Below are 24955 nucleotides of genomic sequence, written 5' to 3'. Positions count from 1 at the left end.
GGAAACATGGCAAGTTTGACAACCTCAGTTAGGTCCTTTTAGCATTGTTGAGGTTAAGGCTAATAACACTTTCATTTTGCATAATTTGGAGGGAGAGTATTCCTCATTGCCTGTCAATGGGAAATACTTGAAGCACTACATTCAGTATTGAGAGGTTTCCATTCATTCATCATTGTATAATATCAAAGAGTTTATTTTACATGCAATGCGTATTTGTTTCAACAGAGACCCCAGTTGGAGACGATGTTGTAACATGCTTTATTTTTTATAAGTTAGTTTTTTTTTTTAAAGAGGGTATGAAAAAATAAAGAAAAAATGGAAATATGAAGAAAAAAAAAAAAAAAAAAAAAAATTGAAAAATAAAAAATAAAAAAAAAATTGATGAAATAAAACCCCATCAAAAGAAAATCAAAAAATTGTATAAGTGTGCTTGTTTAAATGCCACTTCACAGAAATAAATTGCATTTTAATAAATAAAGGTTTGTGTGCAGCTTGTTTTCATGCCAAAACCTTTTCTTCTGATTTGGATCAAATAGTCTAATCTTACTCAAATCATTTAAATTTATGTATTAGATTAGTGAATAAGTTCACCAAACTGTTTAATCTTGGTTGAACACTAGAAGATAGGATAGAATAGGATAAATTAATGGCCTAATATGCTCAAAATTTGGCCAAAGTTGTATTAGATTAGGATTAATTAGTGAATTAGGAAAATAAGGGCTGCTAGTCTAAATGCACCGAAGTTAGATTAAATTTCAATTAGCATTTAATTACCTTTTTGAACGGTGATTAATCTTATGTAAATAAACATTATATGCTTTTTAGCTAAGGTCATAAATGTTAAACGTCATTTGTCGTTAAGCAATAAAGGTTGAGCAATAAGTGACAACGATCTGCTTCCTCGCCCAGATCAACGACAAGGAAGCCACTTCGCACCCCCTCGCCATGATATGTGATAACATTGGGGGGGGGGGGGGGGGGGGTGTGAAAAGTAGTTTTTCCTGCGTGGGCCCCCCCGTTAATGTGTCACCACATCCACACTTCACACCCCCTCACGCATTACCACTACCCCCCCCCCTCCGAAATTCACCTATTCATCTTCCCACTCCTCCCGATACCGCGTCAATGGTAACATCTCCCGCGCCTTCTGCTTCCAACCGTTGCATGCCATGTGCCCCAATCCATTGCCACCAATTTATTGCCTCTCGTTATTGTTCTCCCCTCCATTAAATGCCCAATTCGTTGATCGGTAACAATTTCCCATAACGATAAGCTAATCACGATGATAAATATCCCTTCGCCCTGTTACGACTGCTTTCCTCAACTGCTCTTTCACTGTATAATTTCACTGTTCCTATTTTACAATTCATGCCACTACTGAGCCTAGAAATACTATGTGTCATCTAGAGGTATCCTTGTTCCTTTTTCTATTATCTTATTTTACAGTTATGTTATCATGGCTCCTAAGAAGAAAGACAAGCCATTTGCCAGTTCTTCTACATTACAGGGAAATCCAAAGGCCTCTCATGCCTTAGACCTGGACCACATCCCATTGGTTGACCAGCATTTTAAGATTACAAACACAGATGTGAATTCAACATGTTCGAATTACATAATTGGCTAAAACAGACCTACATTGACTCTGAAGATGACATAAATCTATGGGAATCCCTTCTGCCTCTGTACATGTTCCCTCAAACCTATCATTTTCTTGATCTAGTCATGTGGTGCCAAGCTAAGTATAACCCCTTACAAAGAACCGTGGTAGCTCAGAATGGAGACATTCTGATATCTATCACCCCAAAAATCATCAACAAAATGCTTATGATCATTGAAAACGATCCCCTTAGCTTTTTCTCCACTGCAGTATTAATGGACCTATATCAAAAGCTTACCTTCCCTCAAAGAGCTCATATTTTTTATATCTTTATCCCTGAATATGTTGAGCTCACTAAAAAGAATCCTCCTTATCGAGCATCCATGTTCCCTGAGAGAGCTAAATGTATAATTTCCCTAGTTTCTTGCTTGTTAGGCTACCAAACAAATCAATGGGTAGATGAAGCTATCCTAGGTTATCTGTCCATTTTCTCTAAAGAAAACAAGCATGACTTCATGTATAATTATAGTCAATTCTTGGTTGAATCTATGCATAAGGAATTGATGAATATCACTATTGAAGGAGTGTTTAAATACTCCTCTGTGCTAGTACATATGTTTATTTTTCAGCAGGGAGACAGGTTACCTATTGTTCTACACAAGCAGGATGATCAACGAGTGAATCAGGCAGTCACACAGTGGAACTCGTTGATTAGGCAAAACTCAAATGAGTTCATATTTTCAGACTTCGTTGATTGTTTCATTCACCCAGTTGCACAACTCTTAGTAGCCAGAGTGAACCTAGGATCAGTACTGAAATTAAAAGGATCCTACATCTCAGTGATCAAGTTAGAATAGTAGACTGGTATCTTTACTAGAACTATATAGAGATCAGAGTATATGGTCGCGAATTGGATCCATATAAATTGCCCAAATATGTTCCAATGAAAATTTTCTCTCTGGAATATATTAGGCAAATGATTAATATGGATGAGCTTCATTTTATTTCAGGGAAGAGGAAATATCAATTTAAGTTAAAGGCACACGTAGGATAATTCATTTGTAATACCATATCAGCAGGTTTAGAAGCATATGCAATACTCAAACAGATGGGTTTTCAACCAAGCTTTACCTGGTCTTATGACCCATTCAATGTTATCTCAAACTTAAGGATGGAACTCAAAACCACACCTTACAATCATACACCAAGACTAGAGATTGAGAAATATAGAAATCAAGAACAGTGGGAGGAGAATACACTTCAAGAAGCAGAAGAACAGGTTTTACCTCCTTCTACTCTTCAGACTCCTACTTCTCACACCAAGCAGGACAAGAGGACCAGAGAAGGATCTTCATCATCAGCAGTTGGGGAAAATAATTCATTCATTATCAGAAGAAATCAAGGATGGACTCCATAGGCACTACTACTACTCAGGGTGAAAAGGAGCCTATCATCAGCAATTTGGATGATTCACAGGTTTCCATAGTGATAGAAGAATATGTAATCACTACTCCATCTTCTTCTTTAGCTTCACAAATTTTTTTAGAAATCACTCAATCTACATGAGCAAGTGAAACAGAGGAGCCAAAATCTTCACTAATTTCCTTGAAATTAAGCAGAAGAATGAAGCTTTAAAGGAAAATATTTATGCACAGTTTTCGAAGCAGACTTCTACTTCACAGCATAGGTTGTTGGCAGATTTTGACAGCGAAAAGGGTAGAATGCAAATGGCTTTTCTACAGGCTCAAGTGCCATTTCCCAAGGCTTCTTCTGATTACAAGAAGACTATATTTTCTTTTGATGCTAATCAGATACACCCAATTGATCAAATGGGCGTGCATAGGCAGTCTGGTGAGATGATTTTCTCTACCATGACTAATACTTCTATGGCATTATCAAAACTCATAACTATTCTGTAAAATGTGCAATCACAATTGAAGATTGAAAAGATATCATCTTTAGAAAAGGATAACACGGTCAAGTCATTGGAAGACTTAGTGATTAAAATTGGATATGACCCTATTGATGTTAAAGCTGCAGAAGATATTATCAAAAAGAAAAATGCAGATATTATAGCATTGAGGAAGCAGCTCGAACTACCTTCCACAGAGGACCCTCGGCCCAAGGAGATAGCAGAAAGTAAACAACATAAGGAAGAAATGCTCAAACTAATCATTGAGAAGAATGTACAGATAAAGACTATGCAGGAACAAATTGAGAAATTTCTTAAGGAAAAAGAGCAATTTACTCAGTTAGTTATAGCTCCCATCACAGTTATTCCTATTACAATGTCCAGAACAATAGGGGAATCTACATCAGCCATAGCAGAAACTACATCAATAGCAGGGGATTTGAACAAACTCTTACAGGAGAGGACTCACCAGAAACAAGAAAATGAAAGGCTTCATAAGAAATTTAAGAATTTGGAAGCTCAGAAGAAAAAAAAAATGACACTTTGTATGTGGAAGAAATGCAAAAGACCAGAAGGATAGAAGAGTTGCAGAGTGAATCATTAATGGCTCAAAACTTGGCCCAAGCCAAGGAAAGCATTTGGGAAGATATTAGTCAGGCCATAACTGAAGTATGGCCCTCCATTTAGATCATTTTTTAACAAGAGGAACTTATAAACAAATGTCAAATAGATATTGATGAAGTTAAGCAACTTCTTAAAGACAAACCAAGTGAAGCTACAGACATGATCAGAGTTCTTAATTCAAAAAACGAAGGTCGAGTTGGAGCAGATTGAGATTCTGGACAGAACAGAAACCATTTTGGAGATCAAGAAGGTTTTGCAAAAAAAGAACCTTATGACTCAGTTAGAAACTAAGTGCCAAACCTTGAATATTTATGTCCAAAGGTTTCATTTTAAGTTTAATTTACTCAATCAGAGAGGACTGCCAGGATTAGTGGCCCCAAATGACAGGTTGATCAGTTTGGAAGAATATTGCCAAAATCTTTATACTATAGCAACTGATAAAGCAAATTTTGCAAGCATAAAGGGTCATATTACAGGAAAACAAATGTTAGAAGCTTTAGATTTTGACTTGACTATTAAGCATGAGATTAAACACATTTTTTTAAATAAGCCCACTTTTGAGAAGTACACCGAGGTTGATGAAGTCTACAAGAAATTGGTAAATCTTGTTGTACCAAGTGAAGACCGATGGGATCACTTGTGTGAAGTTATCGATTAACGTTCATCGACAACTGAAAGACAGCTAGGCAACTTTTTGGGGACCACATCATCAACAGATTCCTAAAGAATAGTGCCAACACTTAGCAGTTTTGAAATTCCTATAGTTTTGTACTATTTTTGTATTTTTGTTTTGAAATATCTAGAAGAACTTTTTGTATAAATAACTCCTTTGAGTTATTATGGGTTGAACCCTTGGGATGAGCTTTGAGAACAAAATTGTAACCGAACTGGTGATTTGCTTCAAGTTAATGAAATCATTTTGAACTTGCCTTCTATAGTTTGTCGCCTAGTAATTTTTTCTTTTGTGCTTATTTCATTATGTCTTTCTTCATATATTTAAGTCTTTATGCAGAGATCTAGCTAAGATCATATTCAGTATCAGTCAGTCTTAAATCCCCTGTGAAGTTATAAACAATAACTAGGGACTAGTTTATAAGACTATTTGTTATTATAAACTCCTCTATATCAATTAATTGTCACGCCCATCTGCATTCGTTTAAATATATTTTGTTCTACAGGAAACGTTGTTTGCCCATATTATTTTCTTATAACCAATCAAATATTATGTCTGAATATTTAGCAAGCTATATTTCATCAAGATTCTGCTTTTCATACATTTTAAATCAATTAACTATAGCTAGACAAATAGGAGCCCTTTCATTCAACTTAGTAATTGTTAAGGCTTAAGCGCTTGTTTTCAAATTATTCATAGCATTGGTCATCCAAAAAATTTAAAAACAAACAAAACATTTTATATTCTCTCGCATGACTAACTCACTTAGAGTCATCTCAGAGGACAACATCTATCACACCTGAAACCATCAATAAAATGCGTCTTATCCCTGAGAATGATTCCCTTAGATTTTTCTCCACTGTTGTCCTCATGGATCTATACCATAAGCTCACTTTCCCCCAAAGAGCTCAAATTTTTGAGATCTTTCTTCTAGAAGATGTTGAACTTCCTAAAAAGAACCCTCCTTATTCAACATCCATGTTCCCTGAGAGAGCTAAACATATCATTTCTTTAGTTTCTTGCTTGTTAGGTTACCAAACAAATCAATGGGTAGATGAATCTATTCTTGGTTATCTATCCATCTTCTCCAAATAACACAAACCATCTTTCATGTATAATTACAATCAATTTTTGGTTGAAACTATGCATGAACAATTAATGAAAATCATTATTGAAGGAGTATTCAAGTATTCTTTTGTATTAGTGCATATGATCCTTTTTCAACAAGGAGACATGTTGCCTATAACTTTACACAAGCAGGATGATCAGCAAGTAAGTCAATCAGTCACACAGTGGACCTCATTGATCAGGAGGAACTCAACTGAGTTCAAATTTTTAGATTTCATTGACTATTTTATTCATCCAGTTGCACAGATTCTCAGTAGCCAGAGTGAGCCTAGAATCAGTCCAGAAATTAAAATAATTATGCACCTGAGTGACCAAGCTAAGACAGGAGACTGGTATCTTTACCAGAATTACACAGAAATTAGGGTGTATGGCTATGAATTAGCTCCATACAAATTTCCTAAATATGTTCCAATGAGAATTTTCTCTCTGGAATATATAAGGCAAATGATCAATATGGATGAGCTACATTTTATTTCAGGGAAGAGGAAATCTCAGTTTAAGATCAAATCCCAAGTGGGATCATTTATTTGCAATACCAAATCAGCAGGCATTGAAGTAGACTCAATCCTTAGACAAATGGGATTCCAACCAAGTTTCACCTGGTCTTATGACCCATTTAGTATAATCTCCAACTTAAGGGTGGAACTCAAAACCACACCTTACAATCATACTCCAAGACCAGAGATTGAAAAGTACAGAAATCAAGAACAGTGGGAGGAAAACACACTTCAGGAAGCAGAAGAACAGATTTTACCTACTTCTACCCTCCAAACTCCCACTTCTCAAAGCAAGCAGGAAAAGAGGCCAAGAGAAGAATCTTCATCTTCAGCAAAGGGTGCAAAGGAATTTGTTATTTATCAGAAGAAACACAAGATTGACTCCAAAGGTACTACTACTCAAGGTTAGAAAGAGCTTATAATCATTAATTTGGATGATTCACAGGTTTCTACAGGGTCAAAAGAAAATTTAATCACCACTCCATCCTCCTCTTCATTTTCATAGAATTTATTGGATATCACCTAGTCAACAGGAGTAAGTGAGCAAGAGGAGCCAAACATATTCACCAATTTCCTTGAAATTAAACAGAAGAATGAATCTCTGAAGGAAAATGTCTATGCTCAATTTTGTAAATATACATCCACTTCACAACACAGTTATTGACGGCCTTTGATAGTGGAAAAGGCAAGATGCAAATGGCATTCCTACAAGCTCAAGTGCCTTTTCCAAAGGCTTCTTCAGACTACAAGAAGACCATATTTTCCTTTGATGCCAACCAGATACACCCAATCGACCAGATGGACATGCACAGACAGTCTGGTGAGATGCTTTTCTCTACCATGACTAACACTACTATGGCATTATCAAAATTAAGGACAACTCTTTCAAATGTGCAGTCACAATTAAAGATAGAATAGATATCATTTTTGGCAAAGGATAACAGGGTAAAATAATTATAAGATTTAACGATCAAAATTGGGTATGATCCCACTGATGTTAAAGTTGTAGAGGACATTATCAAAAATAAGAATGTAGATATTTCAGCATTAAGGAAGCAGCTCAAACTACCTTCTATAGAGGATCCTCAAACTAAGGAGATAACAGAAAGTGAGCAGCACAAAGAAGAAATGCTCAAATTAATCATTGAGCAAAATGTAAAAATAAAGACAATGGAAGAGAAGATAGAAAAATTACTTAAAGAAAATGAACAATATGCTCAAGTAGCCTTAGCTCCAATTACAGCTATACCCATTACAGTGGCAGGAACAGCAGGGGAATCAACATCAGCAACAACATAGTCTACATCAACAGCATGTGATTTAAACAAAGTTATACAGGAGTTGTCTCTCTAGAGACAGGAAAATGAAAGGCTTCACAAGAAATTCAAAAATCTGGAGACACAAAAGATTAAGAATGATACTCTTTATGTTGAAGAGATGTAGAAGTCCCAAAGATTGACAAGAAGGATTGAAGAGTTGGAGAATGAGTCATTAATGGCTCAGACCTTGGCCCAAGCCAAGGAAAATATTTGGGCAGATATCAGTCAAGCTATAACTGAAGTTTGGCCCTCCATACAGATTATTTTTTAACAGGAAGAGCTCATTAATAGATGCCAGACAGCTATTGAAGAAGTCAGAGAACTCCTTAAGGAAAAACCAAGTGAAGCTACATACATGATTAAAGTTCTCAATTCAAAAACCAGGGCCGAATTGGAAGAAATTCAGGTTGTTGATAGGACAGAAACAATTCTGGAGATTAAAAAGGTTTTGCAGCTATTAAGGTCCACCTTACAGGGAAGGAATTCTTAGAGGCTTTGAACTTTGATTTAATAATCAGCATGAAATCAAACATATCTTTGTTAATAATCCTACTTTTGAAAAGTATACCAAGGTTGATGAAGGCTACAAAAAATTGATTAATTTTTATATACCAAGTGAAGATAAATGGAATCATTTGTGTGAAATCATCGAGTAACTTTCATCACCAATTGACAGACAGCAAGGCAACACTTTCTAAGGGCCAGATCATCAATAAATTCCTTGAAGATAGTGCCAGCAACTCAACAATTTTGGGATTCCTATATTTTTGTACTATTTTTGTATTTTGTTAAAGAATGTCTCTAAAAGATCTTTCATTTTGTATAAATAACTCTTCCTTCGAGTTATTATGGGTTGAACCCTTGGATGAGCTTTCAAAGAAGAATTGTAACTGAGCTGGAGATTTGCTTCAAATTAATGAAAGGATTCTGGATTTGCCTCAAATAGTTTGTCTCCTTGTGAGTTTTTCTTATGTGTTCATTTCATTATGTTTTTCTTCATGTATTTAAGTTTTTATGGAGAAATTTGGGTAATATTAAACTGAATATCAGTCCATCTTAAATCCCCTGTGAAGTTATAAACAATAATTAGAGATTAGTTTATAAAACTATTTGTTATTATAAACTCCTCTATATCTATAAATTGTCACACCCATCTGCATAAGATTAAATACATTTTGTTGAGCAGGTAAACATTGTTTACCTGCATTCTCTCTTATAATTAATTAAATATTCAGTTTGAATATTTAGTAAGTTGTAATTCTTTAAACTCTGTTATTCATTCAATTAAAATCAATTAACTATTTGAAGACAAATAAACAACCCTTTCATTTTATTTGGCAAGTGTTAAAGTTTAAGCACCTATTTTCAAACTGTTCATAACATTGGTCATCCAAAACTTTAAAACAAACAAAACATTTTAGATGCTCTGGCATGATTAATTAACCTAGAATCATCTTAGAGGAAAACAGGGCATATAGTATTTAGGCCTGGAATTTTTTTGTCACTTTTGTTGGAATAGTGGGTGGGGATCCAACACGAGGGTAGAGGTCATTACCCTATGGGAAGTTTTATTTTGTGCACAATGGTTGTATATTGAGTCTTTGGTTGTGTATGGGGACTCGGAGACTGTCATTGATTGTTTTGTGGCTAGGACCAGTTTTGAGCCTCCTTAGATCACAAACTCGATGAAGACGATTAGGTATATAATGGTTTTATTTCAGGCGTTTTCCTTTAAAGACATTTACAGGGAATAGAATGACGTGGTGGACACACTCTCTAAGATGGGACACCAACACCAATTGGGGGAGATCATATTTTCATCTTTTTAGAATGGCATTTGCTATATGTCTGGTGAAATTTTCTATAGATAATATGTTATTTCCTTTGTGTCTGAATTTTATTTTTTGACAAGCATACTCCCAATATGATGTTGATGAAATGGAATTAGACTGAAAATTATTATTGTATTTTCTATTAATAGTGGATAGGGGATACATATTGGGTGAGTTGGAGATCTCTTGATGATAGTGTGATAATATGTTTTTTGTTTTCTAACATGTCTTTTGTATATGAACTATGTACATATCTTGGTTGTTACCTATGGGTGATTATGGATCAGTAGACCTATGTAAACATACACTTTTTAATATAAAGGTTCTTTTTTCTTGTTGAAAAAAAAAACATGGAAAATCAAAATAAATTACAACTCTCTAACTAAATGTTAAAAATATCTACAAGATTCATGGTAAAGACAATTATCCATCCTCACTATGAATATATTATAAATATCAACTCGAATGTTAACAATATTAGTTAGATATTGCCCACAGGGCTTTGGATTGACGGTGAATGGGTGCGCTGTTAAGGCACTCCTTGCGATAGGTCACTGGTTCAAATCCCCGTGGGTATGTAGGTTAGTCTTAACAAAAAAAAAAAAAAAAAACAATATTAGTTAGATATTATATTTATATACTTAGAATAAATTATTTTTTTAAGAGATATATGACTTTGGAGAGAAGTGTATGGAGCACGCCACATATACGAGAAATAAAATGTTAGTATGCATCATAGGAAAAGACGTGTTGCTAAACCATACTTTAATAAAAAAGACTTGGTCTAGGCTTTGCTAGCTAGGTGGTGGTCGTTCAGTTCAAAGTTTAGACCCTTTTCATGCTTATACTTATAAATGAAGATGTCTATAATCTTCTTCTTCTTTTTTCATGATAGTTGAATTAGTAATTTTAAAGGACTCTTCTGGAGAATACTAGGGTTGAATCACAATGAATATCACCATTCACCTCAATATCAAGATATTTAAATTTCATGTCCCATTAGGCTTATAGGAATTACTCATCATGATTTTCTACTTGTTCAAATTTTTTACACACACGATAACATGTCTCTCAAGAATAGAACTCGTGTGGAAGGGGAATTAAACTTGTTAGCTGCCACTCGAGCTATGTCCCTGTAATCCCTATGATCTTTTCATAATAAATAATAATATTCATAATATATTTTTTTGCTGAAGCAAGAGACGAACCTTTTATTGACTTAGGAAAGCAAATAATGTACAAAGTTTACAACAAGCGCTCAGAGGCGCTAAACCCCACAAAGGGAAGAGGGGAAAACCCCCAAAGAAAACACCCAAAGTGCCCACAACAAAAAGCCGCACTTATGCAAACAAAAACCAAAGTCTAAACTGCCATGGACCCACAAGCAAAGGCATGGACCCCCGAGTCCGAACACTTGTCCACAGCCGTTGATCTGTCTCCTTATAATCTGACGGTCTAACTTTGTAACACGCGGAGCAATAGCCCATAGAAAACCACTAAATTGCTCGACCAACTATAGACGTCGATCTTCCCCTTCTGATCCGATGGGTACTATCCATATCGCACAGCCTAAAAAGCTCGAGGAATACCACACGATGAGGGCAGTATTCCCTCACCCTCCCCCGCCACATGTTGCTCGCTGAGTGGCATCGCTAGCTTTTCCGAAAAAACGCTTTTGGGTTCAAGGGCTCTCGATAAGAGTGGTAAACCGTAAGCGGTTTTGACCATCCCAGCCCACAAACCTGCACGACAAACTGTGGCCGTAGATCTGCCCCCTTCTGATCTGACGGCCAAAATCAAAGTCGTGTACCACAGAAGCCTGAGGAATACTGTGCGATGGGAGCGGTAGGCTCTCTCCTTCCCCCGCCACGCGTTGGTCGTTGAGTGGCATCGCCTGACTTTCAGGAAAACCGCTTTTGGGTTATTGGGCACCCGATGAAGATGGTTTATCCCAAGCAATTCTGGACTCTAGTTTTCTTTTCCCCTTGCTCCCGCTACACTGCTCGAGGAAGACGGGCCTGGAATCCCTATGTCGATCTTCTCAGTAGCCTGTTGTTTCCCGTTGACATTTTTCTTGGTGGCACATCTCCTCCAAGCTTTTCCTCCCTGTAGCTCCCAGTCTGATGTAGACTTCGCTGACTTTCTGAGAGGTCCTAAAGTGATCCTCCTTTTTAAAACTTTCTATTGTGTTCTTATTCCTCATTGATGAAAGGTAAAACACTGTCTCTTGGTCTGTTCTGATATTTTTGTCTATCCATGAGAGCCTGAGATGAGCATTCATCTCGCAGCCTATTATCTGTTACCTCCTCCCACCTGTAACACATGTCGGTTCATTTTCTTCTAACCCCCTCATTGGCCAGCCAGTCCGCTACTTTGTTGGCTTCCCTGCGAACATGCACAAATCTGAGAGTTCTTAGAATTCTTAGGTGTGCTTGAATTTTGTGATAGACTTGCAGAAGTCACCAGTGACCTGAAATTTTCTCTGGTGTAGATCCTGCACTTATCCGCTTGACCAAATTAATGACTAATTCCGAGTCAGCCTCAATGATGACATTATGCATGTTGTACTTGATCAGTATTTCCAAGCATAGTTCCATTGCCATGAGTTCAGCCATATTGTTGGTAGCTTTTCCAAGATAACTGTAGAAAATTACATGTATGTTGCCCTTCTCATCTCTCATGACTCCTCCATACCCAACATCTCTAGGATTTCCTTTAGAGGCTCCATCTATGTTAAATTTTAAGAAACCTCGAGAAGGGGGGTGCCAAAAAGCCTCTCCTTCTGAGGTATGCTTGTTGATCTGTAGAGGGCTTTGAGGGAGATGTGCCTGAAGCTCCAACTTTTCCAGGATGCTTGCCTCTCTGTGACCTATGGGTTTATCAGTAGAGAAAATCCCAAGGGTGTTGACCGTTTCCTTGAGTTGCTTAAGAATTAGCTTGATGATGCTGCTCACCGGGCCTATTTCATCTTTGGAAATCTTGTTGTTGCACTCCTTCCATACATTCCAGATTATGAACCCTGGATTCAAAGCCCAGGCCACGTTTATTGTCTCATTGTCCGAGAAATCTTGTCTCCAATTATTTAGCGTAGCAATGATATCATTTTCCTGCTTGTCTGTCTGCTCAAAGACATATCTAGCCCAGTTCCATAATGTGGCAGTGAAGGAGCATAGATTGAGGAGATGATTTGAGGTTTCTTCCTATTGTCCACACAGGTGACATCTGGAGGGGCCAACAAAGCCTCTCTTTCTTAGATTTTCCCAAGTGAGAATCTTGCCTTGTTGAACCAACCACTTGAACAGTTTGATCTTCATCCAATGAGGGTTAGTCCAAAGGTTTTTCCAGGTCTTGTCAGTGCTTGGGAAGTTAAGCCCTGTAGCTATTCTTTTGGCTTCTTTAAGGTTGAAGATACCTGCCTTATTACTTCCCCATCTTAATTGATCATCTGAAGTTGAGGTTAGAATCTGCCTTTTGTCCAGAATATCTTCAAGGGCTTTAGCTTGAGTTTTCAGCGTGTTCATCTCATTGTAAACTAGAAGTTTCCATATTCTCCATTTTCCATTGTTCCTTGACTGATCCCAATAGTCACTCACCCTAATTAATCCTTTGTTTATGGTATCTGCCTGGATACTTGCTAATTCCTCACTGCTGAGATTGCCTTCCTGCTGCCAATTGTCCTCCCAGAATCTGGCCCATTTTCCACTTCTGATCTCCCAGAAACTATGTTTTTGAACTAAGGCTTTGTTCTCCCAGGCCCTATTCCATACTTGTGAACCTTTCACTTGTCCTGTCATTCTTATAAGGTTCATTTCCTGCCAATTCATTGCATACTTTTGTTTCCATAGTTTAGCCCAGGGGGCTCGTATTTCCTTCAGCCATCTCCACCAAACTTTAGCACCCAGAACTCTGTTTAGAATTTCTGGGTCATGTAAACCCAAACCACCATGGGATTTAGGTTTGCATATCCTATCCCAAGCCACCAGAGCCCATTTCTTCTTCTCTTCACCTTTTCCCCAGAGAAAATCTCTTTGAATGTTTCTAATTTGATTAATGACTCCAGTTGGTGCCGGAATGGCAGATAGCATAAAAATAGGGATGGTTTGGAGGATTTCCTTAGTGAGAATCAGCCTCCCTGCTAAATTTAGGGCTCTATTTGTCCACTTGCTGATTTTGTCTTTCAATTTATTCAAAACAGGCTCCCAGATGTGTTTGTGCAATGGTTTGTTGGAGAGGGGAACTCCTAGATACTTCGAGGGCAATGAATCTCTTTGAAAGCCTAAAATTCTGGATAGGTTTCTCTGAATCAAAATATCAGTATTGAAAAAGAATATTTTTGATTTTGTAAGACTTACCTCAGTGCCCGCAGCCATTGCAAACTCATGCAAAATTTGCTTGAATGCTTTGGCTTCTTTGACTGTAGGTATGCCTTGAAGCATAGTATCATCCACAAATTGTTGATGTGTCACTGTGTCTCCATCTCGAGTGGGTCTCAGTCCTTGAATGCTTCCTTCCTCCTTGGCAGCTTTGATTTCTCTACCTAACCCTTCCATCATTAGAATAAAAAGGAAAGGGGAAAGAGGATCACCTTGCCTGAGACCCCTTGTAGGCTTGAAGGTTCTGGAAGGAGAGCCATTGAGAAGAATTGAACAGCTGGCAGTGGTTACAAGAGCCATGACCCACCTAATCCAATTGTAGTCAAAGCCATAGGCTTTTAACACCTCTCTTATGTAAGTCCAGCTAAGTTTATCATAAGCTTTCGCTATGTCCAGCTGAATTATCATCCCTGCTTGCTTATTGGTGTTGAGTGAATGAACCACTTCATGGGCTTGAATTATGTTATCGAGAATTTGTCTCCCTTCCACATAACCTGTTTGCTCCTCTGACACCAGGGTTGGGAGGAGGGGTTTGAGTCGGTTGGCAATTACTTTGGATATAATTTTGTACACCACATTGCATAATGCTATAGGTCTAAATCTGTCTGGAGAGTTGGCCCTTTCCTGTTTGGGGATTAGGGCTATGAAAGATTCATTGAGCGCCTTCAAGACAGATTTCGATCTTCGCGAGTCTTCCACTACCTCCAGTATATCATGCTTTACAATCCTCCAGCATGTTTTGAAAAAGTCCACATTGAAGCCATCTGGGCCTGGAGCTTTCCCATTATGCATCTCTGTGATGACTTCCTCAAGTTCCTTCCCTGTTACTAGTCTGTTGAGATTGTGATTGTCTTCCCTAGAGACCAGTTTAGGAATATACTGAGTAAATCTTCTCGTAAACTGTGATCTATCTGTTGTGGTTTCCTTAGCAATTTCCTGAAAATGCTGGACCAGAACCTCTTCCATCTCCTCATGAGTATTTTTCTCTGTTCCATGTTGATCTGTGAGTTTCACAATTCTATTGTTGTTTCTATGTGCTATGGTGGATTTGTGAAAGAATTTGGTGTTTCTCTCCCCTTCCTTAATCTATTGGACTCTGGATTTTTATCTCCAGAATATTTCCTCTTGTAGACATTTGTTCTCCCATTCATGCTAAAGTGAGTCTGCAAGCTTTTTCCTTTCCTCTGAGTATCCTTCTGTGATGAGAATTTTGTTTATTTCCTTTAGTTTCCCTTCCACTTCTCTTTTAGCTTTGAAGATGTTTCCAAATTCATTCTTGTTCCACTCTTTGAGTCTGCCTTTAATGTGTTTGAGCCTGTGATGTAGAAGGAACATCTTTGTACCTTGTAGGTGAAGCTCTTCTTTCCACCATTTCTCTATGTTTATGAGGAAATCTGAGTGCATGAGCCATACATTCTCAAACCTGAAGGGGTTGTTCCTTGGTTTACCCATTAGAGAAGTCTCCAATTGGATGGGCTAGTGGTCAAAACCACCAAAAGGTAGGATGAACGCTGTCAGGCTCCTCCCAGTGAGTAGAAGTTCCTCTGAGATGATAAATCTATCTAATTTTGAGGCTACTTGGGTAGAGCCCCCTCTTTTGTTATTCCATGTGAAAATCCCATTTCCAGTGTCCATATCCACTAGTTTCATATTGGTGAGGAAGTTCTGGAAGGCAACTGAATCCCTTCCAAGTGTTCTAGTTCCCCCTTTTTTTTCCGTGAGAGATTTTATCATGTTAAAATCTCCCCCTAGAATCCAGGGTAAAGCAGGGTATCTCTTTTTCATTTCTTCCAGAGAAGTGAGGAGCCGAAGTTTATCTTCCAGTGGTTGAGGGCCATAGACATTGGTGATCATGTAACACTGCCTGTCACCCACAGGTTGGATAATCAAAGAAAGGTGGTTTCTGGACGCCTCTGCATCCTGCAATCCAAATTTCTGAGGATCCCAAAGAGTAAGAATGCCACCAGCAAAGTTATTTGCCTTGACCTCAAGATATTCATATCTATTTAACCATTTGCTATGTTTTTCTCTGACCTTCTCAACTGAGCATTTTGTTTCCTAAATGAACACTATGTCTGGTTTTTCCTCTCTGATTCTGTTGCTTAGATTTCTCTGTTTTCTCCTACTCCCTAGTCCTCTAATGTTCCAGGTTGTGATCTTCATTGGGGGGGGTAGTGAAGGAGTAACTGGATAGGTACTTGAGTCAATCATGAGTTTGCCACATTCAAGCAACAATTCTTTTTGTCTCTTTCTTCCTCTTCTCTTTCCTGGGTTTTTAGCCAATTTTCCTGTTATTAACCCCATTGAGGAAACCCCTTTGTTATCCTGGTTGTCGTGTCCTCTTTTGACTCCTAAAGCTTTTTGGTGTGACTTGTTAAGGAATATCTATTGTATTTTGTCAACTTCCTCCTGTGGTATGGAGTTTATTCCCTGGTTGCCTCCTTGCTCTAGAAACTTTTCTAGCTCCAGGTTCTCCATGTCCAGGATCTCTTGTAAGTCTTGGTCCTCTGTGCCACTTTCACTTTGAGTCATATCATGGTCTTTTTCTACTTCCATGTTACTCAATGGGTCTGTTGTGTGTTCGTTCTGTTCCTGTGTGAACTCCATGCTTGTCTCTTTTCCTTTCCCCCTTGCTACCTTATTTTCTGTTTTCTTTGGAGTTCCTTCATCTTCTTCTCTTTCTTCTAAGATCTCAAAACTATTGTGACTTCTTGTTCTGTCGTCATTAGGGTTCTTCTGTATCCTTCTTCCCCCTCCTTTCCCTTTTCCTCCCACTTTAATAAAACCTGTTGGGTCTTGCCCTTTGTTGGTATTTTGGTATTCCACCTTCTTATTAAGAGGGCAATCTCTGAATAGGTGGCCATGCTCGTGACATTTGCGACATCGGAAAGGAATGTGCTCATAGTCAACTGCCTGAACCCATTCATCATCATAGACTTCTAGAATGACCTCATCTGGAAGAGCTCTTGATAAGTCCATCTCAACACATATGCGTGCATAGGAGGTATACTTTCCTCGTAGCGTTGCCTCTGAAATCTTTAAAAAATGACCTAATTTGTTGCCTATAGCTTTTAAAGATTCTGGCATCCAATAATCCAAAGGTAAGGAGTAGAGTCTAATCCATAATGGAACCGATGTGAAGGTTTCTCGGACGCATATAGAGACCAGCAGTTACATAGAAGTATGGTCCTCCTTCAAAAATCCTATCTCTATCCTCCAAGTTCGTAAACACCACTGTAAAAAAACCTTTGGATCCTAGATGTATCTTTAACTCCCCTTTTGGTTTCCAGTTGTATTTTATCCAAGTGTACAACGCTTTCTCCGTCAGCCAGATTCCCATAAACTTACATATTATAGCATAGTTTGTCATGTGATCCCTGTGCTCTTGCAGTGCTGGATCATTCAGTATTACCCGCGGTTTATTGCTGGACTTTGGCTTACAAGGCCCCATCTTAGTTCTGTTCTCTGCTCTCTGACCTCTGTCTTCTACTTTCCCCTTCTGTCGGTCTTCCTTGTGGGTCCCATCCTCTACATGGGTTTTGCAGCCTTCCTCCTTCTGGGTTTCAGGAATTTTTGTCTTGTCCTCCAAGGAGTGTGGAGGCTTGCTCTTATTCCCTTCTCTGCCTCTGCTTGAGACCACCTTACTGTAGGAGGGAGTGGAGCTCCCTCCTCCCTATGCTTCCATGGTTATTTGTTTACCTCTGTCACTTCCTTTGTTGAACCCTAGCTCCTCTCAAACCACACATATCCCATAATACATGTTATTTCATTAAGATCATTTTATTTTTTTAATTATTAGTAATCATAAAAACGTAATACCAAATTTCAATACAATTCATAGTCATTCATATATTTCAATATAGTTTATAGCCATTTATATACTTATATGTAAATATAATTACTTCTTATGTATTGGGGGGAGATATAGCATCCATCTTGGTGGATTGATTTGACAATAAGATATTTTATTTTTTTAAGTTATAATGTTAAAGTTATGTATAATTTTTATTTTTTTAAATAGTTTTCTAAAATTTTATTGGATGGTCAGAGAGGACGTCATGCCCCAGTTGTTTAACCCTATATGGGGTAGCGAGATGACGTCCAACTACTATTAATATCATTTGAATGGATCGTCCAATAGGATGATGTCCTAACTACCCTTGTTTTAAAGTATGCTTTAAGATCTCTTCGTACTCGTTAGAAATGAGGCCAGGTCACTACCCGTGATGATTCTACGTTTATTTGTCCAGCAAGACAGTACATGAAGTGACTTGAAATAATTATCTTTGGATCAATCTGGCATGAATTTGTGATAAATTTTTAGTTTGATTTTAAGTTTTATAATTACTTTTTGGAATTTGGTGTTAAATCTCGCAAAAATTTGCTGATAAATCTAGAAGGAATTTTTAGTGATAAACCCTAAGAAAAAGCAAAAAAATGTCTAACAATTATTATCTCTTGGGCTTCTTCCCATAGAAGCTCTAGCTCTGTATTGATAATCTATATGTAATCAATGACGGGGATCGAATTGCACATCCCCCACCCTCACCTTCTTCGTACGATGCAAGGTAATTATTTAATAATGTTTCAAATTACATTTATGTTTTATATTATAATGTTTTTTTTTAAGAAACAATATTTTATATTGCTTCTACTATAAAACAAGCCAACACCTTTACATTCATAGTAAACTCTACATCTTCATTGTTCCAAATTGTCACAAAAAGGATCCTACTTCTGCCTATCCAATTTCTGACTATAGTCCTAATAGTAATTATTTTAAAGAGTCTCCATAAGACTCCATTTGTATAGTATATACTTGCAGTTCATGAAAAACCATTAAGAAAAATTAACTACCAACTTTCCCATTTTTAGAAACTCCTTCATGTCCTTGCTGATCATACTCCAAATGAGGAAGAAGGTCCTCATGGATAGGTTGGTCTTGAAGTTCCTCTCGATGTTGTCCTTGTCAAGCTCCCTTAACTAGGTTGTCCGTGACTCCAAACACCTCCTTAAGGATGCCCCAACGTAGATGATTCCATAATGAGTTCGATGTTGTCTACTTTGAAGGCCAACCTATCCACCGACAACTGCAATCAATCAACAATGATTGTCAATGATTCGAGTTGCTCACATGTCATAAGAAAATGGGAGATAACCTTTGTGCATGTCTTATCACTCTTCTCATATATGTGTGATGTTATGCTCACCTCCAAACAGTCCATCAAATGTATCCCACTTCCCGACTGAACTAAGTGCTCCATTCTACCAAAATTACTAGAATTATATTGATTTAACAAGATTTCTAGGACCACCAGTCTCCATTTATAATTCATCTCACTCGTTCTGTGCCTACACCCACCGTTCGCTCACATTCAATGTCTTCCTCCTGCTTTTGCAATTGCCTAACAATAATAACCAAGGTCATGGGACACGTATTCCAAGATGAGTATTGGGAAAAACATCCTAGTGTGGGTGTTCATTTCATTTATTATGGCTAAGGAAATTGGCAAAGGCTTTGGAAAGGCATGAAGCATTTAATGGCATTTTATTTATGAAAATAATGGAAATTAGGAGAAAAGGAAGGTGAAAAGTCACAGGTTGCATGTGAGGAGGAAAATGAAGGAAAATAATGGAAAATTGAAGAAAACAGAGGCCTCATTAATAAAAAGGCTTATAAGACCTTTTCTCAGTTCAATTTTCGAGCTCTCTCTCTATTATCTCTCTCTCTCTCACTCTTGCACACTTAGAGTTTTCTTGGATCACTCTAGCATTGGATCAAGAAAGCAAAGGAAGGACCAAGAAGACATAGATCAAGAAAGGAAGAGAAACATCTAGCAGCTATAGTGAGATTACTTGCAGGTATTAATTTGCATGCCTGATTTCCTTGCTAGATTTGGCATGCATGGCACATGAATGTGTGTATTTTGTTCTCTTGTTGTCATTGGCATGGGTTTTTCCAGGTGTGAAAATGTTCTTCAAACTTGCCTTTCCATTTCTGGATAGCCATGGTGTGATAGGTTATCTTGTATTTGGTTGATATGGATGGTCGGATGGTTTCGAAACTAAGCGAGGTGGTATCTGAAAGAAAGAACACAAGGCCTAGGAATCCCTGGACTAGAATGGGATTGCGGTAAAGCCATATTTTGTGTGCCTTAGTGGGCCTAGGAATCCTCGACCGATGAATGGTGGGATATACGGTAAATACTAGAGGTTTGTTCCCTCGATTAGGCCTAGGAATCCTTGACCAATGAATGGCAAGATATATGATAAATCCTGGAGGGTGGAGTCTTAATTAGGCATAGGAATCCTCGATTGTTGTATGGAAGGATATACGGTAAATCCTAGAGACTAGGAGACATGAAAATTCCTCATGGTGTAGGTGGAGAAATTCAATGGGAATCCATGCTTGTTTAGAGTGTATTGATCCAATGGGGATTGCGGTAAAGCCTAAGGAAACCTAGTTTGGTTTGGTTTTGAGTCCCACATTCATGCTTGGATTATGGCACGGGGTTGATTGGCCGAAAGAAATATTTGGCTTAGCCAATCTATAGTTGAATGGTTTGTAGAAGTCTCACACCTGGTTGGCTTTTTCATTCATTAATAAGAGCTCTTTCTCCTTTGTATTTCATGTGTAAATGTATTGTTTATATGTGATTCTTATGGTTGTTATATCCTTGTTATTTTTGTTGGTTATGAGTATGTTTTATGAGAAACTTGATGTATGGATCTCATCATGTTTTGATTAGTAAATGAAAGTACAATGAATATATGACCTAATAAATGATAATACAACTATTGTGATATGGTAACCAAGCTTCTTTACGAATCTCAGATAAGTATGAGACCCATATGCTTAGATATGTTATTATAACTTGTAGAATACATATTTGTGACATGTTTGACAAAATGTCTATCATGGCTGGTAGGGTTCCAGTCAAGTCATTGATCAAGCGTTTACATTAGTACCTTTGTTCTAATGTTATTTATCATTTCTGAAATTTTCATGAAGTTATAAGAAGTGGCCTGGCTCCTAGCACTGAAAAAGCGGCACAAAATTTGGGCTTGTTGGCTCAAAACTAGCTGAAACAATCCACAATCACTGGCATGCCCTTGTTGTGGGAGGGACTAGAAGGCCTCAGTCACATGCATTCCTTGTTGTGAGAGCAGCTGGGGGTCCAAATAAGTGAAGTGTCTAGTTGCCTCAAGGGTTGGCCACCTAGAAGGGTTGGTTGGATCCTGAGGATTATGTAGCTTGTGTGGAAGGTCACATTAGTTTGGTTTTGTCAATTCCACTTCCTTAACTATACATGGGGAGTTGAATCACATCATAGTAGCCTCTCATCACATGTTTATCCCAGCGGACAAGTTAACTTGGGTAAATGTTGGAAGAGAGTGTTTCAGAGTGGTATCAGAGCATGGTTCACCCCTTGGACTGGATGGGAAGTCTGTTGGTCATGCATTCATGTTTGTTGCATATATGTGTTGTATATGCTTGTGCTCTATGTACTTGTTGTGTATGCATGGTGGTGGCCATGGTTGCAGTGGTGTCGCCATGTGGAAGTGGATGGTGTGTGTTGGATGTGGTTGTCATGAGTGTGTCGATTATGTATTGCTCATGCATGTCAATGCTTATATATTGTTATGCATACATTTATATGATTGTAGTTGTCATGCATGAGGTCATGGTATCTGGTTGGTATGATTATGCATTGATAATTGGATAGTGGTTAAACTGATGTTATATGTTGAAGTGATTATGATTATACATGTATCATGCTAATCTGGTTGATCTTGCAGATGAGATATCCTCCCCTGAACTATACTGAGGTATGTTTATTATGTTATGTTTCGGTTTTAACTGACATGGTATACTTACAGGATAGAGATCAAAGATGACTAGAAATATGGTAGACTACAGTTCATGAGATTCTCCCTATGGATCAAATGAGTAACGTGGTGTTGGACATTCTTCTAAATTAGTAGACACATTGAGAAGTTTGAAGGCAGAAATAAGGAGTTGCAAGGTAGATAATGACATGATCATTCAGGTACAGGAGAAACAAGAAAAATTCAATGCAGTAATTCTTCAAAGTTTGTCAAAATTGTAGAGATAGGGGTCACTTCGAATCATCCATGGGAAGGAAGACATAAATAATTGGGCATCTGGCAATAGATCTCATGGTGGGCATAGGTTGGATGGGGATGACACAATCAAAGATCACAGGCTTTTGGATACTCGAGATAGGAGAGGTGATGTTAGGTGCCTATACTACTAGTGTAGCCCCTTATTATTATTAATGCAACCCCCTTATTGCATTGTTGCGCCCATGTTGTCCCATATTGTTATTATTGTGCCCCATAGAAGCCCCCTATTCTTATTGTTGTGCCCTTATAATATTATTGTTATGTCGGCTTTGATTATATTGTGACCCCTTAGACTCCTATATATAGAAAGGAGGCCTTGTCATTTGTATCATCCAATAATTGTTCATTTGTGTAATATAAAGGAGGTTTCCCCCTTGAAGAGGCTAACTCTGAAGTCGTTGATCTATCTTTTCTTCTATTTTGTGAGCTAGTTGCATAACATTTGGTATCAGAGCTTTGGATTCTAGGGTTTCGTTGCTCCAAAAAGGCCATCATGGAATTTTCTCTATAAATTTGTTTTTACAAAGTTTCAGATGTTGAAATTAAAACCCATTTGAGACGAAATCTTGATTAGCTTTGGGTCTGAATTTCAGATATTGTCTTGCTACATTTTTGCAGATATGATCCAAGCAAGTTAGGGTTTTTGCAGGCTCCCGAATTACATTCCAAACAGGTGACCTTGGGAAAATCATCATGACTTTCTCTCTGAGCATCGGATTGAAATTGCATAAGAAGTTATAGAAAGAGGACGGACTGTAGCTTTATGCGTATCGTTTTTAGGTCCAAAGGTCGAAACAGTGACACGTGGCAAGTCGTACAATTCCTCTTTACTGAACAATCTATAATCAAGCCATCATGGGAGATTTGGCATAACTCTTTCTTGAAGAATTCAATATCGATCAGACTGGTGGGGTGAGAAAGAGGACTCAGAGGGCTACCAGAAGATGCAATATTAGACCTTGGAGATCCGAAATTATAGAGATATAACAGATTCAATATCGAGCTCCTACAAAGCAAAAAAAGTTGTGTAGTTTTTTTTTTTTTTTGCATAAGTTTGGTTTGAAAAATTAGTTAGAAGTGATTCAAAGGGAATAATGAAGCATAATTATCATTCATTGATGCCCCGAAGAAAGAAAATGGAAACTCCTAGCAAGTAACCTGAAATATCTACTATGACTCTTGAAGAAGAGGAAGAAATGAAACATGATATATCAAAATTACGAGACCAAGTGCAACAAATTTCACTCTCACAAAAAGTAACAGAAACTAAGATGGATGATTTAAAGAAAGGAATGGAAGCTAAGATGGATGGCGTGGAATCTAATATGGGATCTAAGATGGATGGTTTAGAAGAAAAATTGAAAGAAAACATTGAAGACTTGAAGAAAGACATGGAAGGTCCGAAAGGAGGTTTGACAAAGTTGCTACACGAAATGCTTCCTAATGGTGAAAAGGTAATAGAGGAAACTCATGATGAGAACAAAAGTAATGTTAATCATGATTTCATAGAATCTAACATTGAATTGAAGACTCGCCATGTTCGAAGGATTGATATGAGGAATTTTGATGGCAAGGATCCCGTAACATGGATACTACAGATGAAGCAATATTTTGATCTCCATAATGTGCAAAACACACAAAAGGTCCGCATTGCAACTTTATTTTTGGAACCCAATAAGTTTGTATGGTATCTATGGCTTTGCTCTCATAAACAAATTGTCACTTGGTCAATTTTTATGGAGGAAATGATAGCACATTATGAGGATACAAAAAGCAACACCTTCTTTAGCCAATTGATAAATTTCAAACAAAAGGGTTCAATGGTGGAGCACATTGAGGAATTTCAAAAATTGAATATAAGGGTAATAGATATTCCAGAGGAGCATAGGATTGATGTGTTTATAGGGACTTTAAAGGATAACATCCAACATGAGGTTCGCCATTGGGAACCTGATTCATTGGAGAAGGCATTCAAGTTGGCAGGAAAAATTGAAAGCAAAATTATGGCAACAAAGAAGCCTACCACTCACAACTAAAAAGATGTAAGTATTATTGTCCCTAGCCTTCTACAACCTACAAGGTTGACACCACAACAATTGGAAGAAAAAAAAATGCAAAAGGGCTTTGTTACAGTTGTGATAGAAAATACACTAAATATTATACGTGTGCCGAGAAGAAATTATTTTGCATAGATTGTGAAGAGGAAGAAGAAAAGGAACAAGAAACGTGAAAAGAAGAGGACATACACCAGGAACCAAACCTAGAGAAAGAAGAAATGAATCCAACCATATCTTGTAATGCATTGGCAGGAATTACCACTCCTCAAACCCTCAAGATAGAAAGACATATCAAGAAGAAAAAGGTAATCGTGTTGATTGATTCGGGTAGTACCCATAATTTTATTCATTGTAAGATATCCAAGGAATTGAATTGTTTCATATATCAACAATGTAAACTTTGAAACAGGAACTGATACGATTACCTGTTTCGTTGAGGTAGCAAAAAAGTCAACCAATTTTGAAAAGTGGTGATGCATAATACAATTTTTTTTTTCGAAGCATATTTTTGATACTTTAAATTTTCTTATGTATCAAATATAAATATTTGTTTTTAAATGTTAGTGATTTTCATGCTAATTTTGAAACATGTTGATGCAACATCAACCTTTTTTTAGAGGGCTTATTTTTGACACTTTAAATTTTTTAATGTATTAAGTGTGGATATTTTTTTTAAATGTTACATTTTTTGACACTTTAAAATTTTTTATGTCCAATTTTTTTGAAATCATGATTACTTAACAAATTTTCTAGTTGTCTTATTTTTCTTTTTTTAAATGTTGATTACTTAAAAAA

This window comes from Pinus tabuliformis, chromosome 6 (assembly GCF_031772625.1).
Source record: "Pinus tabuliformis cultivar Carrire ecotype Pingquan chromosome 6, CPIR1, whole genome shotgun sequence".
NCBI classification, from domain to species: Eukaryota; Viridiplantae; Streptophyta; class Pinopsida; order Pinales; family Pinaceae; genus Pinus; species Pinus tabuliformis.
The sequence above is the reverse complement of the archived record's forward strand: the minus strand, read 5'-3'. Positions refer to the sequence as shown.